At 36.7% G+C, this 19,074-nt stretch overlaps 9 non-coding genes across 9 annotated transcripts; all 9 read right to left on the reverse strand.

The window, feature by feature from the left end:
* Positions 1 to 2,011: 2,011 nt before the first annotated feature.
* On the reverse strand, positions 2,012 to 2,083 carry TRNAE-UUC (transfer RNA glutamic acid (anticodon UUC)). Its single transcript has one exon. It is a non-coding gene; the product is annotated as a tRNA-Glu (tRNA).
* A 453-nt stretch (positions 2,084 to 2,536) lies between these two features.
* On the reverse strand, positions 2,537 to 2,608 carry TRNAD-GUC (transfer RNA aspartic acid (anticodon GUC)). Its single transcript has one exon. It is a non-coding gene; the product is annotated as a tRNA-Asp (tRNA).
* A 2,163-nt stretch (positions 2,609 to 4,771) lies between these two features.
* TRNAE-UUC (transfer RNA glutamic acid (anticodon UUC)) lies at positions 4,772 to 4,843 on the reverse strand. The gene has a single exon. It is a non-coding gene; the product is annotated as a tRNA-Glu (tRNA).
* Positions 4,844 to 5,297: 454 nt separating this feature from the next.
* TRNAD-GUC (transfer RNA aspartic acid (anticodon GUC)) lies at positions 5,298 to 5,369 on the reverse strand. Its single transcript has one exon. It is a non-coding gene; the product is annotated as a tRNA-Asp (tRNA).
* A 7,794-nt stretch (positions 5,370 to 13,163) lies between these two features.
* On the reverse strand, positions 13,164 to 13,235 carry TRNAD-GUC (transfer RNA aspartic acid (anticodon GUC)). Its single transcript has one exon. It is a non-coding gene; the product is annotated as a tRNA-Asp (tRNA).
* Positions 13,236 to 15,399: 2,164 nt separating this feature from the next.
* Positions 15,400 to 15,471, reverse strand: TRNAE-UUC (transfer RNA glutamic acid (anticodon UUC)). The gene has a single exon. It is a non-coding gene; the product is annotated as a tRNA-Glu (tRNA).
* A 454-nt stretch (positions 15,472 to 15,925) lies between these two features.
* Positions 15,926 to 15,997, reverse strand: TRNAD-GUC (transfer RNA aspartic acid (anticodon GUC)). The gene has a single exon. It is a non-coding gene; the product is annotated as a tRNA-Asp (tRNA).
* Positions 15,998 to 18,161: 2,164 nt separating this feature from the next.
* TRNAE-UUC (transfer RNA glutamic acid (anticodon UUC)) lies at positions 18,162 to 18,233 on the reverse strand. Its single transcript has one exon. It is a non-coding gene; the product is annotated as a tRNA-Glu (tRNA).
* Positions 18,234 to 18,687: 454 nt separating this feature from the next.
* On the reverse strand, positions 18,688 to 18,759 carry TRNAD-GUC (transfer RNA aspartic acid (anticodon GUC)). Its single transcript has one exon. It is a non-coding gene; the product is annotated as a tRNA-Asp (tRNA).
* Between the last annotated feature and the right edge of the window lie 315 nt (positions 18,760 to 19,074).

Raw genomic sequence — 19,074 nt, forward strand, 5'->3', positions numbered from 1 at the left:
ATATAAAGCTGAACTAAAAATTTGTCATAAAATCCAGCGATCCTTTCAGCATAGCCAATCGTCTATCATCTTACTATTTCGAAGATTCTCCATTTTGAAAGAGTGGTCCTTATCCGTTTGGGGTCACAGTTTCTGCACCTTTCAACTTTCCATTCATTACCTTTCTAAATTCAAATAAATGATTAATTTCGTGTTCTATTTTCACAGTTCGGTTGCTCTTGTAACTGACTTTTTTCCACAAAACCAATCAATATTTCCTATTTCATCATATGGTTGGCAAGTACGCGAACGGAGCCTTCCGAATACGATGGTCATCTGAGTCACGATTGCAGCTGTGGCCACCAGGCGGCAGTACAAGAGATCCATGTGTTCTTCTGTAAGCCCAAATAGAACTGATTCTTATTTGTGTGGTGTTCTTCAGTGAGTAAAGACATATGAGGGAATAGTGTTGTGGAAGATTGAATTAGTGAAGACGAGCGAAATTTATCATTAGTGAGGAGGTCGAACGGAATCGCCGTATGTAAAGTACAGTAACAAACCCGTCAAGACAGAACTGGCCAGTATAACAAACCCACTTTTATTCTTCATCTTATGATAAGATCCCTCAGTTGTTTGTGGTTTCTCGTATACTGTAAATAGACTTTGCTTAGAATATTATTTCATATAAACATTTCTCTCATTATAATGTTCGTTTTAGTTTGCTAATCCTTGCGATTGTATTTAACGAAATACAACCGTAATTACCTTTCACTGTTGAGAAACGTTTCTCCTTCCTATTCGCAATAATACAACGTTTACCTTTCCTTTACTCTTATAAGTCGAGGCTAAGCTCAAATTAGACAAATGGGCTGCGTTTTCAGGGTTTCAGAACAAGAACAAAGTAAGCAAGAAAAGACACCGTAATAGTAGTTGAAGAAAGTGAATCAACAATATTGTTGTGACAGAATATTAGTCAACTTTAATAGTAATTAATGTTTTGAGCACTAAAGTCATAAAGTTGTGTAGCGCTAAAAAGATTAGAAATAGAGACAAAGAGGAAATATTTTTTCCATGAAGGGTGAGAAAAAGGCAATGCCGTTTCGCAGCTTTCCTTTCATCACCGCATTTTATGATCTGGAAATTAAAAGTTCGTAGTGTTTTGTAAGCGAAATTTTATCAGTTAATCACGAAGAATTGGAAACAAGTTTTGAGAGAAATATTTAAAGCGATAAGTTGAGGGATGTATGTAAGTGTCGTAATCAACAACACTTAACGGTAAGTGAATATCATATAGAAAGTAAGTCTTAGTTATTAAGAAAAAATCATTCTCGAATAGTATGGTACATTTTAAGTTGTTTGAATTTAGCGATCGTTTCACTAGCAAAGCAATATGTGACATGAACCTCCAGGTCAAGCCAGTGAGAACCAAACCCATTTTCCCACGCTAACGGCACATAGGCCTAGTAAGGAGAAAGCTCGCTAATAATATAATGTTGTCTCCTGATTGAAATATATATGTTTAACAATCTAACTGGTTTTGTCCTTCAAAACATGAATAGAATTGCAACAATTATGTCCATGAAATAGAATCTCTGAGCTTTCATATTGCTCAAATGAAGATGGCGTATTGGTTATGCGGGAGAAACAATGAGTATTTAGAAAATGTAATTGTTTGAAAGTGATGTGATAAAATTAATGTCATGTATTTGTCAATGCGTGATGTTTCAAGAGTTTGGTTGTCTTAAACGAAGCAAAATTCTTGCAATCATTTCTTCTGAGTAAACGGCCTACATAGTAAATATTGAGCTTGTATGATAGTCAAGGATCGGTTGTGGTTAACTGTTTATATTAAGTGTAGGTCCTTTGTTTGCAAAGGTTGGTGAATCAAAATTCAATACCAACGTGAATTATATACAAAGTGTTTTACAGTTTATTTTGCGTCAAGTTACTGCTGGTGTAGCATGTCGTAGAAAGCAGATTAAGTTGTCCGATATTTTCTTGTAGGGACCGAAATAAGTGTAGTATAAAAAGGTTCCCATGCCGGGAATCGAACCCGGGCCTCCTGGGTGAAAGCCAGGTATCCTAACCACTAGACCACATGGGATTGCTCTTTTTTTTTTCCGTCGTCCAAGGTGTAGGCTACTTCTTGCATTTCATGAGAGTCCAGTTCAATTATTAACTCAGGTAAATATAGATCATAATATTCCGTATACAAAGTTAACATTGTGATTAGCATCCTTAATATTGTGTTCAACTTGTAGCTGATTTGTTTGTTCCTTTGTGAATTTTGCTGATAATTGTAAGAGATATTGCTATATTATTTTGATGCACGCAACTTGATTTTCTGGTTTGTTTTCAACAAAATCTGAAACACCGTAGTGCGTAAATTTCATTACGTTCCAGAAATACGAGTGGAGGTGTGCGAAATTAGATTCCAACTGTGGGGAAGTTATCAGTCACTGCTGCAAATCTAGTAGCTCTCAGTCAAATGGTGGATTTTAGTCAGCAAGTATTTGCTGAACATAGGTTCGTTTCATAAATCAACAAAATTTCTTTTCTCCCCGGCGGGGAATCGAACCCCGGTCTCCCGCGTGACAGGCGGGGATACTAACCACTATACTACCGAGGACCACACATCGTTCGGCAAAACATTTAGTTAAAAAATTATTCATTTCTGGCCTTCACTTTCGGTTTGTTGTTTCATCGTATTCTTTCCTCATTTCAACGAGCATCAATATAGAGTGCAGCGTGGAGGGATTTTAAATCGTTACGTTGTACGATATATAAAGCTGAACTAAAAATTTGTCATAAAATCCAGCGATCCTTTCAGCATAGCCAATCGTCTATCATCTTACTATTTCGAAGATTCTCCATTTTGAAAGAGTGGTCCTTATCCGTTTGGGGTCACAGTTTCTGCACCTTTCAACTTTCCATTCATTACCTTTCTAAATTCAAATAAATGATTAATTTCGTGTTCTATTTTCACAGTTCGGTTGCTCTTGTAACTGACTTTTTTCCACAAAACCAATCAATATTTCCTATTTCATCATATGGTTGGCAAGTACGCGAACGGAGCCTTCCGAATACGATGGTCAGCTGAGTCACGATTGCAGCTGTGGCCACCAGGCGGCAGTACAAGAGATCCATGTGTTCTTCTGTAAGCCCAAATAGAACTGATTCTTATTTGTGTGGTGTTCTTCAGTGAGTAAAGACATATGAGGGAATAGTGTTGTGGAAGATTGAATTAGTGAAGACGAGCGAAATTTATCATTAGTGAGGAGGTCGAACGGAATCGCCGTATGTAAAGTACAGTAACAAACCCGTCAAGACAGAACTGGCCAGTATAACAAACCCACTTTTATTCTTCATCTTATGATAAGATCCCTCAGTTGTTTGTGGTTTCTCGTATACTGTAAATAGACTTTGCTTAGAATATTATTTCATATAAACATTTCTCTCATTATAATGTTCGTTTTAGTTTGCTAATCCTTGCGATTGTATTTAACGAAATACAACCGTAATTACCTTTCACTGTTGAGAAACGTTTCTCCTTCCTATTCGCAATAATACAACGTTTACCTTTCCTTTACTCTTATAAGTCGAGGCTAAGCTCAAATTAGACAAATGGGCTGCGTTTTCAGGGTTTCAGAACAAGAACAAAGTAAGCAAGAAAAGACACCGTAATAGTAGTTGAAGAAAGTGAATCAACAATATTGTTGTGACAGAATATTAGTCAACTTTAATAGTAATTAATGTTTTGAGCACTAAAGTCATAAAGTTGTGTAGCGCTAAAAAGATTAGAAATAGAGACAAAGAGGAAATATTTTTTCCATGAAGGGTGAGAAAAAGGCAATGCCGTTTCGCAGCTTTCCTTTCATCACCGCATTTTATGATCTGGAAATTAAAAGTTCGTAGTGTTTTGTAAGCGAAATTTTATCAGTTAATCACGAAGAATTGGAAACAAGTTTTGAGAGAAATATTTAAAGCGATAAGTTGAGGGATGTATGTAAGTGTCGTAATCAACAACACTTAACGGTAAGTGAATATCATATAGAAAGTAAGTCTTAGTTATTAAGAAAAAATCATTCTCGAATAGTATGGTACATTTTAAGTTGTTTGAATTTAGCGATCGTTTCACTAGCAAAGCAATATGTGACATGAACCTCCAGGTCAAGCCAGTGAGAACCAAACCCATTTTCCCACGCTAACGGCACATAGGCCTAGTAAGGAGAAAGCTCGCTAATAATATAATGTTGTCTCCTGATTGAAATATATATGTTTAACAATCTAACTGGTTTTGTCCTTCAAAACATGAATAGAATTGCAACAATTATGTCCATGAAATAGAATCTCTGAGCTTTCATATTGCTCAAATGAAGATGGCGTATTGGTTATGCGGGAGAAACAATGAGTATTTAGAAAATGTAATTGTTTGAAAGTGATGTGATAAAATTAATGTCATGTATTTGTCAATGCGTGATGTTTCAAGAGTTTGGTTGTCTTAAACGAAGCAAAATTCTTGCAATCATTTCTTCTGAGTAAACGGCCTACATAGTAAATATTGAGCTTGTATGATAGTCAAGGATCGGTTGTGGTTAACTGTTTATATTAAGTGTAGGTCCTTTGTTTGCAAAGGTTGGTGTTTCAAAATTCAATACCAACGTGAATTATATACAAAGTGTTTTACAGTTTATTTTGCGTCAAGTTACTGCTGGTGTGGCATGTCGTAGAAAGCAGATTAAGTTGTCCGATATTTTCTTGTAGGGAACGAAATAAGTGTAGTATAAAAAGGTTCCCATGCCGGGAATCGAACCCGGGCCTCCTGGGTGAAAGCCAGGTATCCTAGCCACTAGACCACATGGGATTGCTCTTTTTCTTTTTTCCGTCGTCCAAGGTGTAGGGTACTTCTTGCATTTCATGAGAGTCCAGTTCAATTATTAACCCAGGTAAATATAGATCATAATATTCCATATACAAAGTTAACATTGTGATTAGCATCCTTAATATTGTGTTCAACTTGTAGCTGATTTGTTTGTTCCTTTGTGAATTTTGCTGATAATTGTAAGAGATATTGCTATATTATTTTGATGCACGCAACTTGATTTTCTGGTTTGTTTTCAACAAAATCTGAAATATCGTAGTGCGTAAATTTCATTACGTTCCAGAAATACGAGTGGAGGTGTGCGAAATTAGATTCCAACTGTGGGGAATTATCAGTCACTGCTGCAAATCTAGTAGCTCTCAGTCATATGGTGGATTTTAGTCAGCAAGTATTTGCTGAACATAGGTTCGTTTCATAAATCAACAAAATTTCTTTTGTCCCCGGCGAGGAATCGAACCCCGGTCTCCCGCGTGACAGGCGGGGATACTAACCACTATACTACCGAGGACCACACATCGTTCGGTAAAATATTTAGTTAACAAATTATTCATTTCTGGCCTTCACTTTCGGTTTGTTGTTTCATTGTATTCTTTCCTCATTTCAACGAGCATCAATATAGAGTGCAGCGGGGAGATATTTTAAATCGTTACGTTGTACGATATATAAAGCTGAACTAAAAATTTGTCATAAAATCCAGCGATCCTTTCAGCATAGCCAATCGTCTATCATCTTACTATTTCGAAGATTCTCCATTTTGAAAGAGTGGTCCTTATCCGTTTGGGGTCACAGTTTCTGCACCTTTCAACTTTTCATTCATTACCTTTCTAAATTCAAATAAATGATTAATTTCGTGTTCTATTTTCACAGTTCGGTTGCTCTTGTAACTGACTTTTTTTCCACAAAACCAATCAATATTTCCTATTTCATCATATGGTTGGCAAGTACGCGAACGGAGCCTTCCGAATACGATGGTCAGCTGAGTCACGATTGCAGCTGTGGCCACCAGGCGGCAGTACAAGAGATCCATGTGTTCTTCTGTAAGCCCAAATAGAACTGATTCTTATTTGTGTGGTGTTCTTCAGTGAGTAAAGACATATGAGGGAATAGTGTTGTGGAAGATTGAATTAGTGAAGACGAGCGAAATTTATCATTAGTGAGGAAGTCGAACGGAATCGCCGTATGTAAAGTACAGTAACAAACCCGTCAAGACAGAACTGGCCAGTATAACAAACCCACTTTTATTCTTCATCTTATGATAAGATCCCTCAGTTGTTTGTGGTTTCTCGTATACTGTAAATAGACTTTGCTTAGAATATTATTTCATATAAACATTTCTCTCATTATAATGTTCGTTTTAGTTTGCTAATCCTTGCGATTGTATTTAACGAAATACAACCGTAATTACCTTTCACTGTTGAGAAACGTTTCTCCTTCCTATTCGCAATAATACAACGTTTACCTTTCCTTTACTCTTATAAGTCGAGGCTAAGCTCAAATTAGACAAATGGGCTGCGTTTTCAGGGTTTCAGAACAAGAACAAAGTAAGCAAGAAAAGACACCGTAATAGTAGTTGAAGAAAGTGAATCAACAATATTGTTGTGACAGAATATTAGTCAACTTTAATAGTAATTAATGTTTTGAGCACTAAAGTCATAAAGTTGTGTAGCGCTAAAAAGATTAGAAATAGAGACAAAGAGGAAATATTTTTTCCATGAAGGGTGAGAAAAAGGCAATGCCGTTTCGCAGCTTTCCTTTCATCACCGCATTTTATGATCTGGAAATTAAAAGTTCGTAGTGTTTTGTAAGCGAAATTTTATCAGTTAATCACGAAGAATTGGAAACAAGTTTTGAGAGAAATATTTAAAGCGATAAGTTGAGGGATGTATGTAAGTGTCGTAATCAACAACACTTAACGGTAAGTGAATATCATATAGAAAGTAAGTCTTAGTTATTAAACAAAAATCATTCTCGAATAGTATGGTACATTTTAAGTTGTTTGAATTTAGCGATCGTTTCACTAGCAAAGCAATATGTGACATGAACCTCCAGGTCAAGCCAGTGAGAACCAAACCCATTTTCCCACGCTAACGGCACATAGGCCTAGTAAGGAGAAAGCTCGCTAATAATATAATGTTGTCTCCTGATTGAAATATATATGTTTAACAATCTAACTGGTTTTGTCCTTCAAAACATGAATAGAATTGCAACAATTATGTCCATGAAATAGAATCTCTGAGCTTTCATATTGCTCAAATGAAGATGGCGTATTGGTTATGCGGGAGAAACAATGAGTATTTAGAAAATGTAATTGTTTGAAAGTGATGTGATAAAATTAATGTCATGTATTTGTCAATGCGTGATGTTTCAAGAGTTTGGGTGTCTTAAACGAAGCAAAATTCTTGCAATCATTTCTTCTGAGTAAACGGCCTACATAGTAAATATTGAGCTTGTATGATAGTCAAGGATCGGTTGTGGTTAACTGTTTATATTAAGTGTAGGTCCTTTGTTTGCAAAGGTTGGTGTTTCAAAATTCAATACCAACGTGAATTATATACAAAGTGTTTTACAGTTTATTTTGCGTCAAGTTACTGCTGGTGTGGCATGTCGTAGAAAGCAGATTAAGTTGTCCGATATTTTCTTGTAGGGAACGAAATAAGTGTAGTATAAAAAGGTTCCCATGCCGGGAATCGAACCCGGGCCTCCTGGGTGAAAGCCAGGTATCCTAGCCACTTTTTTTTTTAACAACTTTTTTATTAACTAATAGAGTTGGATACATACGATCATTAACACAACTACAGAACAATATAAATATATACAGCTAATAATGCACAATGTAACTCAAGGGAAGAGAAAAAAAAACTGCTTATGGAGCATAGATACAAGTTGTACATTTTGTCCTTTTTTTTGTTTTTTTTAAGAACGTATTGAGCATATACACAAGTTTTACAAGTGACTAAAAACTCATTGGAATAACAAAGGAGTACAAATTAATTACGCATATATGGTATTGTCGAGAAAACGAGCAAAAGTACAAGTTTTCATAATGGAGCTCATTTTGTCATAATTAGTTTGAAGATATTCAATATAAAACGAAGAATTACCTGCAGTTTCCACTGAGAGTACATACGTAATTGTTTGAGCTATAAGCCAGGTAACGGCATTGTGTTTCGTTTTGGGATACAGAGAATATTCCGGTCGTAACAGGAGATTGACCTCGATTGAGCTGCGAGGTTGGCGCATAATAAGACCCAAAAATCGCTGCAATTGGTACCAGATTTGTTTGCTGTTCACACAAGTTGTTAATCTATGACTCAAGGAATCAGCAGCACCGCAGAAAGAACATATTATATCAGCACTAAACCCACATTTATTTCGTTTTACTTTCGTATCTACAATGTCATTCACTACTATGTACCAAAAGGATTTATTTTCTGCTGTTAAATATTTTGAGTGTATATTACGAAATATTATATGCCAATTGTATTCTGGTTCTCTTTCTATTAATTTGCATGGTGATAACTGTTGTAGGTGGTGCATGTACCATTGTTTACTTGTTAAAGTCAAAACATCGGGAGTTCGCTGACATTGATAGATATAGGCACATAAGACATTAGTTAAGTAAGAGCAACTGGAGGGGAGGGAAGCGATCGCCAACGGCAGTGTTGGATCGATCGTATCCAATAAATATCGCAGCAAGTGTCTAGTGGGAGAGGGTACATCATCAACTAAGGCAGTCAAGTTACGTCTTATAAACAAACTCTCAGCCTTGAACTGCACGTGAGTCATGTTAATGCCTCCGTTCGCTACCGATAAACAGATGTCATTATAGCGAACACGAAACACACAATTGTTCCACAAAAACCAACCACAAACACTTTGTAGTTTTTTGCCTGCTGTAGAAGGCAGGGCAAAGACGTTAGCAACATACCACAGTTTACTCAAAATATAAACGTTGAGAAGTCGAGCACGAGACAATAAACATAGTGACCTACATTTATGCAAGAGACTTAAATGCCTGATTTTATTAATGACAAGGTCATAATTATATTTTACTGTTTCAACAAGATTACTCATAAATGATATTCCTAGTATTTTAATCCTAGATTGAAATGCAATGTCCTGAATTTTACTAAACTCCTCAGAATTATATATTATAAGACCGGTTGATTTTTTTCTATTCAAGAGAGCTCCAGACACTTGTTGATAATTAGCAACACTTTGCATTAAAAGATTATAGTCATGAACAGAATGCAGGAAAACATTGACATCATCAGCATATCCACACACACGTAGAGGACGTGCAATAACATCAAAACCCTGAATCTTGCGGTTTACATCATACAAGAAGGGTGCAATAGCCAAGGTAAATAATTGTAAGCTTATAGGATCTCCTTGTCGAATACTACGAACTACTTTGATGGGAAGGGTAAGATGACCATTAATATTTAATTTAGTCGCAGCGTCTTTATAGAAGAATTTAAACCATTGTATAATGCGAGCATTAAAACCAAAACCAGTCAAAACTCTCCACAAATAGGAATGCTCAATGTTATCAAATGCATTCTGAAAATCTAAATTAACAATAGCTGCGGTAATCTCACAATCTTGACATATTGTAATACAATCTCTAACATTCATTAAAATCTGATATATAGTCTTACCCTTAACTGCAGCATATTGCAAATCACCCAACAACTTATTCATATATGGAGCTAATCTAGAAGCCAAACAACGACTAATAATTTTAACATCAGTATTTAAAAGGGAAATAGGTCTGAAATGTTCAACCATTGTTGGTTGAGGCACTTTGGGTATAAAAATAGTGATAGCAGGATTGGGTCGACAAATATGTTCGGAAGCAAAAAACCAAGCATTGACCACATCAGTAAGTGTCTGACCTATGACGGGCCAAAGTTTTTGATACAATATACCCGATATTCCATCTTGTCCGGGCGATTTTCCTGGCTTTGCAGCAAATGTTGCCAACTTTACTTCTTCAAGGGTAAAGGGCGCCGTAAAAGACATATTATCATCATCTGTTATGACGTTAGGAATAACTTCAAATATAAAATTGTCAACCTCCAGTCCTCGTGATTCACCAAAAAGTTTTAAATAATGATCATAAAATACCTTTTGAATTGCAAAAACATTCTTGCAGGGATCTCCATCCGGAGTAAGAACCGTCTTGATCAGGCGGCGCTTGCCACGCCGGTTTTCTTGCAAAACGTGAGTAAGAGAACACTGTTCAGTAACATCAAACATAAGAGCCTTACTCCTAATTTTTACACCTTGAACTTGAATCCTATGAAAATCTAAGAGTTTTGCTTTATATTTTTTAACAAGGGGCAACAATGTTCTGTCGGAAAGAGCATCTCGTTGAGCCTCTAATAAACATCCGTAATAAAAATTATACAATTTCAGGCGATCACGAGAGCGTTCACCAGAGTACCATTTACAGAAGCGTATTAGGTTAGGTTTAAAATAGGTAGTCCACCATACGAGGATATTTGGATACCGTTTTGCTTGCTGTCTCCAATAGTCCCATTTACTCTGAAACAATGTAAGAAATCCCTCATCTGTTAATAGTGTTTCATTCATATGATAGTAACCACGACCACGCACAATTTTATCACATGGAATCTTAACTTTCATCACTAAAGACAGATGATCACTAAAACAAACAGGATAACGGTATATATCAAAAAGCTGAGATTTAAGAGATTCCGTCAAATAGAATCTATCGATTCTCGAGGCACTATTCTGGCGAATCAGGGTGTACCCCAACAGATCACTGTTCCTTAGTTGCCACGCATCATACAAGGGATAATGAGAGATGAGTTCATCAAGAGAAGCACAATAATTAAACCCTGGGTCCATATCTGCTCTATTCAATACGCAATTCATATCACCCCCCAAAATGACATTGTCTGAGGCACAACTAAACGATGTCGCAACATCAGTCGCAAAAAATGTGTTGCGCGCACCACGATTATGACTTCCAGATGGAGAATACACATTGATCATAGTCATACCAAACAAATCACCTCGTATAATTCTACCACTGGGGTGAGATTGTACATTCGTAAACGGTAACCCATCTTTAACCAAAATCGCAGTACCAAGACGATTATACGTTGAATTGTTATAAACGTGATATGAATCATGTACATTCACCACTTCCGGACCTACCTCTTGCAGAAAAGCCACCTCAATTTCAGATTTCAACAAAAAATCAGACAGAGCATGATACTGTGTGGGTAAAGATATTCCATTTAGATTAATACTAGCAATGGTAAGAACAATTGCCATGAAAAGGTAGGGAAGGAGACAGACTTGGTAGTACATGATGAGATGACGTAGATACGAAGTGGGAGGACTGACTCGGAAACACACTAGGAACATAGCATGTAACACACACAAGAATCACTAGGTGACAGTGACACCAGAAAGTGGAGATTCTACAGATCCAGAAGCACTGTCTTCTACCGAAGGTGTTGCAACAAGCTGCAATTGTTTGGAAACATTAGCACTAGTTATCCTGTACAAAGCATCACTAGCTGGTTTATCAGGTTTTCTAGCAGATGAAGAAACTTTACCGTCTTTCACTGTTTTCCGTCTCTTCTTATCTTGAGAGGATCGCTCTTTAGAACTACTTTGCGAGGGAACTGAGGCTAAAACGAAGGTATGATTATAAGATGAAATGGATTTCTCACTCTCAGATGGACCACTGTCAATAGTAATAGGAACATCTGTCACATCACTTATATCGTCAGAAACACAGTCAGCAGCGTCAGCAATAGAAACCGCTGGAGGTATCGAGTCGGATACACTAATTATAACTGGAGATGAAACAGAACCTATTGCGGGAGGCAAAGAAACCTCGACAGGTGGCTGATTATCCGAAGTATGCTCAAGTACTGGATTAGATCTGCATTCAGAAGTAGCCGAAGCTACCGATGGAACATTAGCAGTGTCATCATTCACTATCTCCGCACAAGAAGGTGACACAACTTTATCACTGTCACTAGTTAATGGGGGAAAATCCTTGTCACTAAAAGACGAAGGTAATGAAACAACAGGTTGTACACTCGTAACTGAATTAAGTGTCCGGACTAGGTTAACTTCGGTTGAAGATTGCACTATAGGTTTAGAGTTTACATTACGTCTATCACATTGGTCATATCGATGTTGAGGGCTATTACAAGCAAAACAGGTACGTTCCTGACCAAAATAAGATACTAAGTATCGTTGACCTTGGATTTCAATAGACGATGGAATTGCCTTATCTAACTGTATGTACACCAGTTTCCGCCCAGTACGTACTCGGTATCGATGACTACTATCATAAAACTCGTCCTTGATATTTTTGACACTACCATATGGTGTCAACACTTTTAGTATTTCTTCATCGTCCAATTCACTTGGCACTAAAGATAATTTAACTAAAGTAACAGGCTTATCTGCAACTTCCACACTCACTTCATACACTCCATTTTCATCAGTATATCGTAATCCAGTACTATTATCTCGAAGTATCTGTTCACACAAAAGCTGGGATATTAACTTAACGAACACACAACGTCGGTAATTGTCTAATTCAATACTCACAACTTGATCATTGCTTAACTTGAAATTGTCAAATATGAATTCATGTACCCTATAAGTAATTGGGCGAGTAGGCACATTACTAAAGTTTACACGCAAAGTATTAACTCGTTTCACTACCATTTAGACGATCAGAAGAATTCTAACTTGAAGTATGAAGGTATGCCGTATAAACAAGCAACAGCGCATTCCGCAGGTCTGCTCGCCACCGCTGCTACAACACGACTAACCACTAGACCACATGGGATTGCTCTTTTTTTTCCGTCGTCCAAGGTGTAGGCTACTTCTTGCATTTCATGAGAGTCCAGTTCAATTATTAACTCAGGTAAATATAGATCATAATATTCCGTATACAAAGTTAACATTGTGATTAGCATCCTTAATATTGTGTTCAACTTGTAGCTGATTTGTTTGTTCCTTTGTGAATTTTGCTGATAATTGTAAGAGATATTGCTATATTATTTTGATGCACGCAACTTGATTTTCTGGTTTGTTTTCAACAAAATCTGAAACACCGTAGTGCGTAAATTTCATTACGTTCCAGAAATACGAGTGGAGGTGTGCGAAATTAGATTCCAACTGTGGGGAATTATCAGTCACTGCTGCAAATCTAGTAGCTCTCAGTCATATGGTGGATTTTAGTGAGCAAGTATTTGCTGAACATAGGTTCGTTTCATAAATCAACAAAATTTCTTTTCTCCCCGGCGGGGAATCGAACCCCGGTCTCCCGCGTGACAGGCGGGGATACTAACTACTATACTACCGAGGACCACACATCGTTCGGTAAAATATTTAGTTAACAAATTATTCATTTCTGGCCTTCACTTTCGGTTTGTTGTTTCATTGTATTCTTTCCTCATTTCAACGAGCATCAATATAGAGTGCAGCAGGGAGATATTTTAAATCGTTACGTTGTACGATATATAAAGCTGAACTAAAAATTTGTCATAAAATCCAGCGATCCTTTCAGCATAGCCAATCGTCTATCATCTTACTATTTCGAAGATTCTCCATTTTGAAAGAGTGGTCCTTATCCGTTTGGGGTCACAGTTTCTGCACCTTTCAACTTTCCATTCATTACCTTTCTAAATTCAAATAAATGATTAATTTCGTGTTCTATTTTCACAGTTCGGTTGCTCTTGTAACTGACTTTTTTTCCACAAAACCAATCAATATTTCCTATTTCATCATATGGTTGGCAAGTACGCGAACGGAGCCTTCCGAATACGATGGTCAGCTGAGTCACGATTGCAGCTGTGGCCACCAGGCGGCAGTACAAGAGATCCATGTGTTCTTCTGTAAGCCCAAATAGAACTGATTCTTATTTGTGTGGTGTTCTTCAGTGAGTAAAGACATATGAGGGAATAGTGTTGTGGAAGATTGAATTAGTGAAGACGAGCGAAATTTATCATTAGTGAGGAAGTCGAACGGAATCGCCGTATGTAAAGTACAGTAACAAACCCGTCAAGACAGAACTGGCCAGTATAACAAACCCACTTTTATTCTTCATCTTATGATAAGATCCCTCAGTTGTTTGTGGTTTCTCGTATACTGTAAATAGACTTTGCTTAGAATATTATTTCATATAAACATTTCTCTCATTATAATGTTCGTTTTAGTTTGCTAATCCTTGCGATTGTATTTAACGAAATACAACCGTAATTACCTTTCACTGTTGAGAAACGTTTCTCCTTCCTATTCGCAATAATACAACGTTTACCTTTCCTTTACTCTTATAAGTCGAGGCTAAGCTCAAATTAGACAAATGGGCTGCGTTTTCAGGGTTTCAGAACAAGAACAAAGTAAGCAAGAAAAGACACCGTAATAGTAGTTGAAGAAAGTGAATCAACAATATTGTTGTGACAGAATATTAGTCAACTTTAATAGTAATTAATGTTTTGAGCACTAAAGTCATAAAGTTGTGTAGCGCTAAAAAGATTAGAAATAGAGACAAAGAGGAAATATTTTTTCCATGAAGGGTGAGAAAAAGGCAATGCCGTTTCGCAGCTTTCCTTTCATCACCGCATTTTATGATCTGGAAATTAAAAGTTCGTAGTGTTTTGTAAGCGAAATTTTATCAGTTAATCACGAAGAATTGGAAACAAGTTTTGAGAGAAATATTTAAAGCGATAAGTTGAGGGATGTATGTAAGTGTCGTAATCAACAACACTTAACGGTAAGTGAATATCATATAGAAAGTAAGTCTTAGTTATTAAGAAAAAATCATTCTCGAATAGTATGGTAGATTTTAAGTTGTTTGAATTTAGCGATCGTTTCACTAGCAAAGCAATATGTGACATGAACCTCCAGGTCAAGCCAGTGAGAACCAAACCCATTTTCCCACGCTAACGGCACATAGGCCTAGTAAGGAGAAAGCTCGCTAATAATATAATGTTGTCTCCTGATTGAAATATATATGTTTAACAATCTAACTGGTTTTGTCCTTCAAAACATGAATAGAATTGCAACAATTATGTCCATGAAATAGAATCTCTGAGCTTTCATATTGCTCAAATGAAGATGGCGTATTGGTTATGCGGGAGAAACAATGAGTATTTAGAAAATGTAATTGTTTGAAAGTGATGTGATAAAATTAATGTCATGTATTTGTCAATGCGTGATGTTTCAAGAGTTTGGGTGTCTTAAACGAAGCAAAATTCTTGCAATCATTTCTTCTGAGTAAACGGCCTACATAGTAAATATTGAGCTTGTATGATAGTCAAGGATCGGTTGTGGTTAACTGTTTATATTAAGTGTAGGTCCTTTGTTTGCAAAGGTTGGTGTTTCAAAATTCAATACCAACGTGAATTATATACAAAGTGTTTTACAGTTTATTTTGCGTCAAGTTACTGCTGGTGTGGCATGTCGTAGAAAGCAGATTAAGTTGTCCGATATTTTCTTGTAGGGAACGAAATAAGTGTAGTATAAAAAGGTTCCCATGCCGGGAATCGAACTCGGGCCTCCTGGGTGAAAGCCAGGTATCCTAGCCACTAGACCACATGGGATTGCTCTTTTTCTTTTTTCCGTCGTCCAAGGTGTAGGCTACTTCTTGCATTTCATGAGAGTCCAGTTCAATTATTAACCCAGGTAAATATAGATCATAATATTCCATATACAAAGTTAACATTGTGATTAGCATCCTTAATATTGTGTTCAACTTGTAGCTGATTTGTTTGTTCCTTTGTGAATTTTGCTGATAATTGTAAGAGATATTGCTATATTATTTTGATGCACGCAACTTGATTTTCTGGTTTGTTTTCAACAAAATCTGAAACACCGTAGTGCGTAAATTTCATTACGTTCCAGAAATACGAGTGGAGGTGTGCGAAATTAGATTCCAACTGTGGGGAATTATCAGTCACTGCTGCAAATCTAGTAGCTCTCAGTCATATGGTGGATTTTAGTCAGCAAGTATTTGCTGAACATAGGTTCGTTTCATAAATCAACAAAATTTCTTTTCTCCCCGGCGGGGAATCGAACCCCGGTCTCCCGCGTGACAGGCGGGGATACTAACCACTATACTACCGAGGACCACACATCGTTCGGTAAAATATTTAGTTAACAAATTATTCATTTCTGGCCTTCACTTTCGGTTTGTTGTTTCATTGTATTCTTTCCTCATTTCAACGAGCATCAATATAGAGTGCAGCAGGGAGATATTTTAAATCGTTACGTTGTACGATATATAAAGCTGAACTAAAAATTTGTCATAAAATCCAGCGATCCTTTCAGCATAGCCAATCGTCTATCATCTTACTATTTCGAAGATTCTCCATTTTGAAAGAGTGGTCCTTATCCGTTTGGGGTCACAGTTTCTGCACCTTTCAACTTTTCATTCATTACCTTTCTAAATTCAAATAAATGATTAATTTCGTGTTCTATTTTCACAGTTCGGTTGCTCTTGTAACTGACTTTTTTTCCACAAAACCAATCAATATTTCCTATTTCATCATATGGTTGGCAAGTACGCGAACGGAGCCTTCCGAATACGATGGTCAGCTGAGTCACGATTGCAGCTGTGGCCACCAGGCGGCAGTACAAGAGATCCATGTGTTCTTCTGTAAGCCCAAATAGAACTGATTCTTATTTGTGTGGTGTTCTTCAGTGAGTAAAGACATATGAGGGAATAGTGTTGTGGAAGATTGAATTAGTGAAGACGAGCGAAATTTATCATTAGTGAGGAAGTCGAACGGAATCGCCGTATGTAAAGTACAGTAACAAACCCGTCAAGACAGAACTGGCCAGTATAACAAACCCACTTTTATTCTTCATCTTATGATAAGATCCCTCAGTTGTTTGTGGTTTCTCGTATACTGTAAATAGACTTTGCTTAGAATATTATTTCATATAAACATTTCTCTCATTATAATGTTCGTTTTAGTTTGCTAATCCTTGCGATTGTATTTAACGAAATACAACCGTAATTACCTTTCACTGTTGAGAAACGTTTCTCCTTCCTATTCGCAATAATACAACGTTTACCTTTCCTTTACTCTTATAAGTCGAGGCTAAGCTCAAATTAGACAAATGGGCTGCGTTTTCAGGGTTTCAGAACAAGAACAAAGTAAGCAAGAAAAGACACCGTAATAGTAGTTGAAGAAAGTGAATCAACAATATTGTTGTGACAGAATATTAGTCAACTTTAATAGTAATTAATGTTTTGAGCACTAAAGTCATAAAGTTGTGTAGCGCTAAAAAGATTAGAAATAGAGACAAAGAGGAAATATTTTTTCCATGAAGGGTGAGAAAAAGGCAATGCCGTTTCGCAGCTTTCCTTTCATCACCGCATTTTATGATCTGGAAATTAAAAGTTCGTAGTGTTTTGTAAGCGAAATTTTATCAGTTAATCACGAAGAATTGGAAACAAGTTTTGAGAGAAATATTTAAAGCGATAAGTTGAGGGATGTATGTAAGTGTCGTAATCAACAACACTTAACGGTAAGTGAATATCATATAGAAAGTAAGTCTTAGTTATTAAGAAAAAATCATTCTCGAATAGTATGGTACATTTTAAGTTGTTTGAATTTAGCGATCGTTTCACTAGCAAAGCAATATGTGACATGAACCTCCAGGTCAAGCCAGTGAGAACCAAACCCATTTTCCCACGCTAACGGCACATAGGCCTAGTGAGGAGAAAGCTCGCTAATAATATAATGTTGTCTCCTGATTGAAATATATATGTTTAACAATCTAACTGGTTTTGTCCTTCAAAACATGAATAGAATTGCAACAATTATGTCCATGAAATAGAATCTCTGAGCTTTCATATTGCTCAAATGAAGATGGCGTATTGGTTATGCGGGAGAAACAATGAGTATTTAGAAAATGTAATTGTTTGAAAGTGATGTGATAAAATTAATGTCATGTATTTGTCAATGCGTGATGTTTCAAGAGTTTGGGTGTCTTAAACGAAGCAAAATTCTTGCAATCATTTCTTCTGAGTAAACGGCCTACATAGTAAATATTGAGCTTGTATGATAGTCAAGGATCGGTTGTGGTTAACTGTTTATATTAAGTGTAGGTCCTTTGTTTGCAAAGGTTGGTGTTTCAAAATTCAATACCAACGTGAATTATATACAAAGTGTTTTACAGTTTATTTTGCGTCAAGTTACTGCTGGTGTGGCATGTCGTAGAAAGCAGATTAAGTTGTCCGATATTTTCTTGTAGGGAACGAAATAAGTGTAGTATAAAAAGGTTCCCATGCCGGGAATCGAACTCGGGCCTCCTGGGTGAAAGCCAGGTATCCTAGCCACTAGACCACATGGGATTGCTCTTTTTCTTTTTTCCGTCGTCCAAGGTGTAGGCTACTTCTTGCATTTCATGAGAGTCCAGTTCAATTATTAACCCAGGTAAATATAGATCATAATATTCCATATACAAAGTTAACATTGTGATTAGCATCCTTAATATTGTGTTCAACTTGTAGCTGATTTGTTTGTTCCTTTGTGAATTTTGCTGATAATTGTAAGAGATATTGCTATATTATTTTGATGCACGCAACTTGATTTTCTGGTTTGTTTTCAACAAAATCTGAAACACCGTAGTGCGTAAATTTCATTACGTTCCAGAAATACGAGTGGAGGTGTGCGAAATTAGATTCCAACTGTGGGGAATTATCAGTCACTGCTGCAAATCTAGTAGCTCTCAGTCATATGGTGGATTTTAGTCAGCAAGTATTTGCTGAACATAGGTTCGTTTCATAAATCAACAAAATTTCTTTTCTCCCCGGCGGGGAATCGAACCCCGGTCTCCCGCGTGACAGGCGGGGATACTAACCACTATACTACCGAGGACCACACATCGTTCGGTAAAATATTTAGTTAACAAATTATTCATTTCTGGCCTTCACTTTCGGTTTGTTGTTTCATTGTATTCTTTCCTCATTTCAACGAGCATCAATATAGAGTGCAGCGGGGAGATATTTTAAATCGTTACGTTGTACGATATATAAAGCTGAACTAAAAATTTATCATAAAATCCAGCGATCCTTTCAGCATAGCCAATCGTCTATCATCTTACTATTTCGAAGATTCTCCATTTTGAAAGAGTGGTCCTTATCCGTTTGGGGTCACAGTTTCTGCACCTTTCAACTTTTCATTCATTACCTT

The sequence above is a fragment of the Thermobia domestica genome, chromosome 10 (assembly GCF_964235325.1).
Source record: "Thermobia domestica chromosome 10, izTheDome1.hap1.1, whole genome shotgun sequence".
Lineage (NCBI taxonomy): Eukaryota > Metazoa > Arthropoda > Insecta > Zygentoma > Lepismatidae > Thermobia > Thermobia domestica.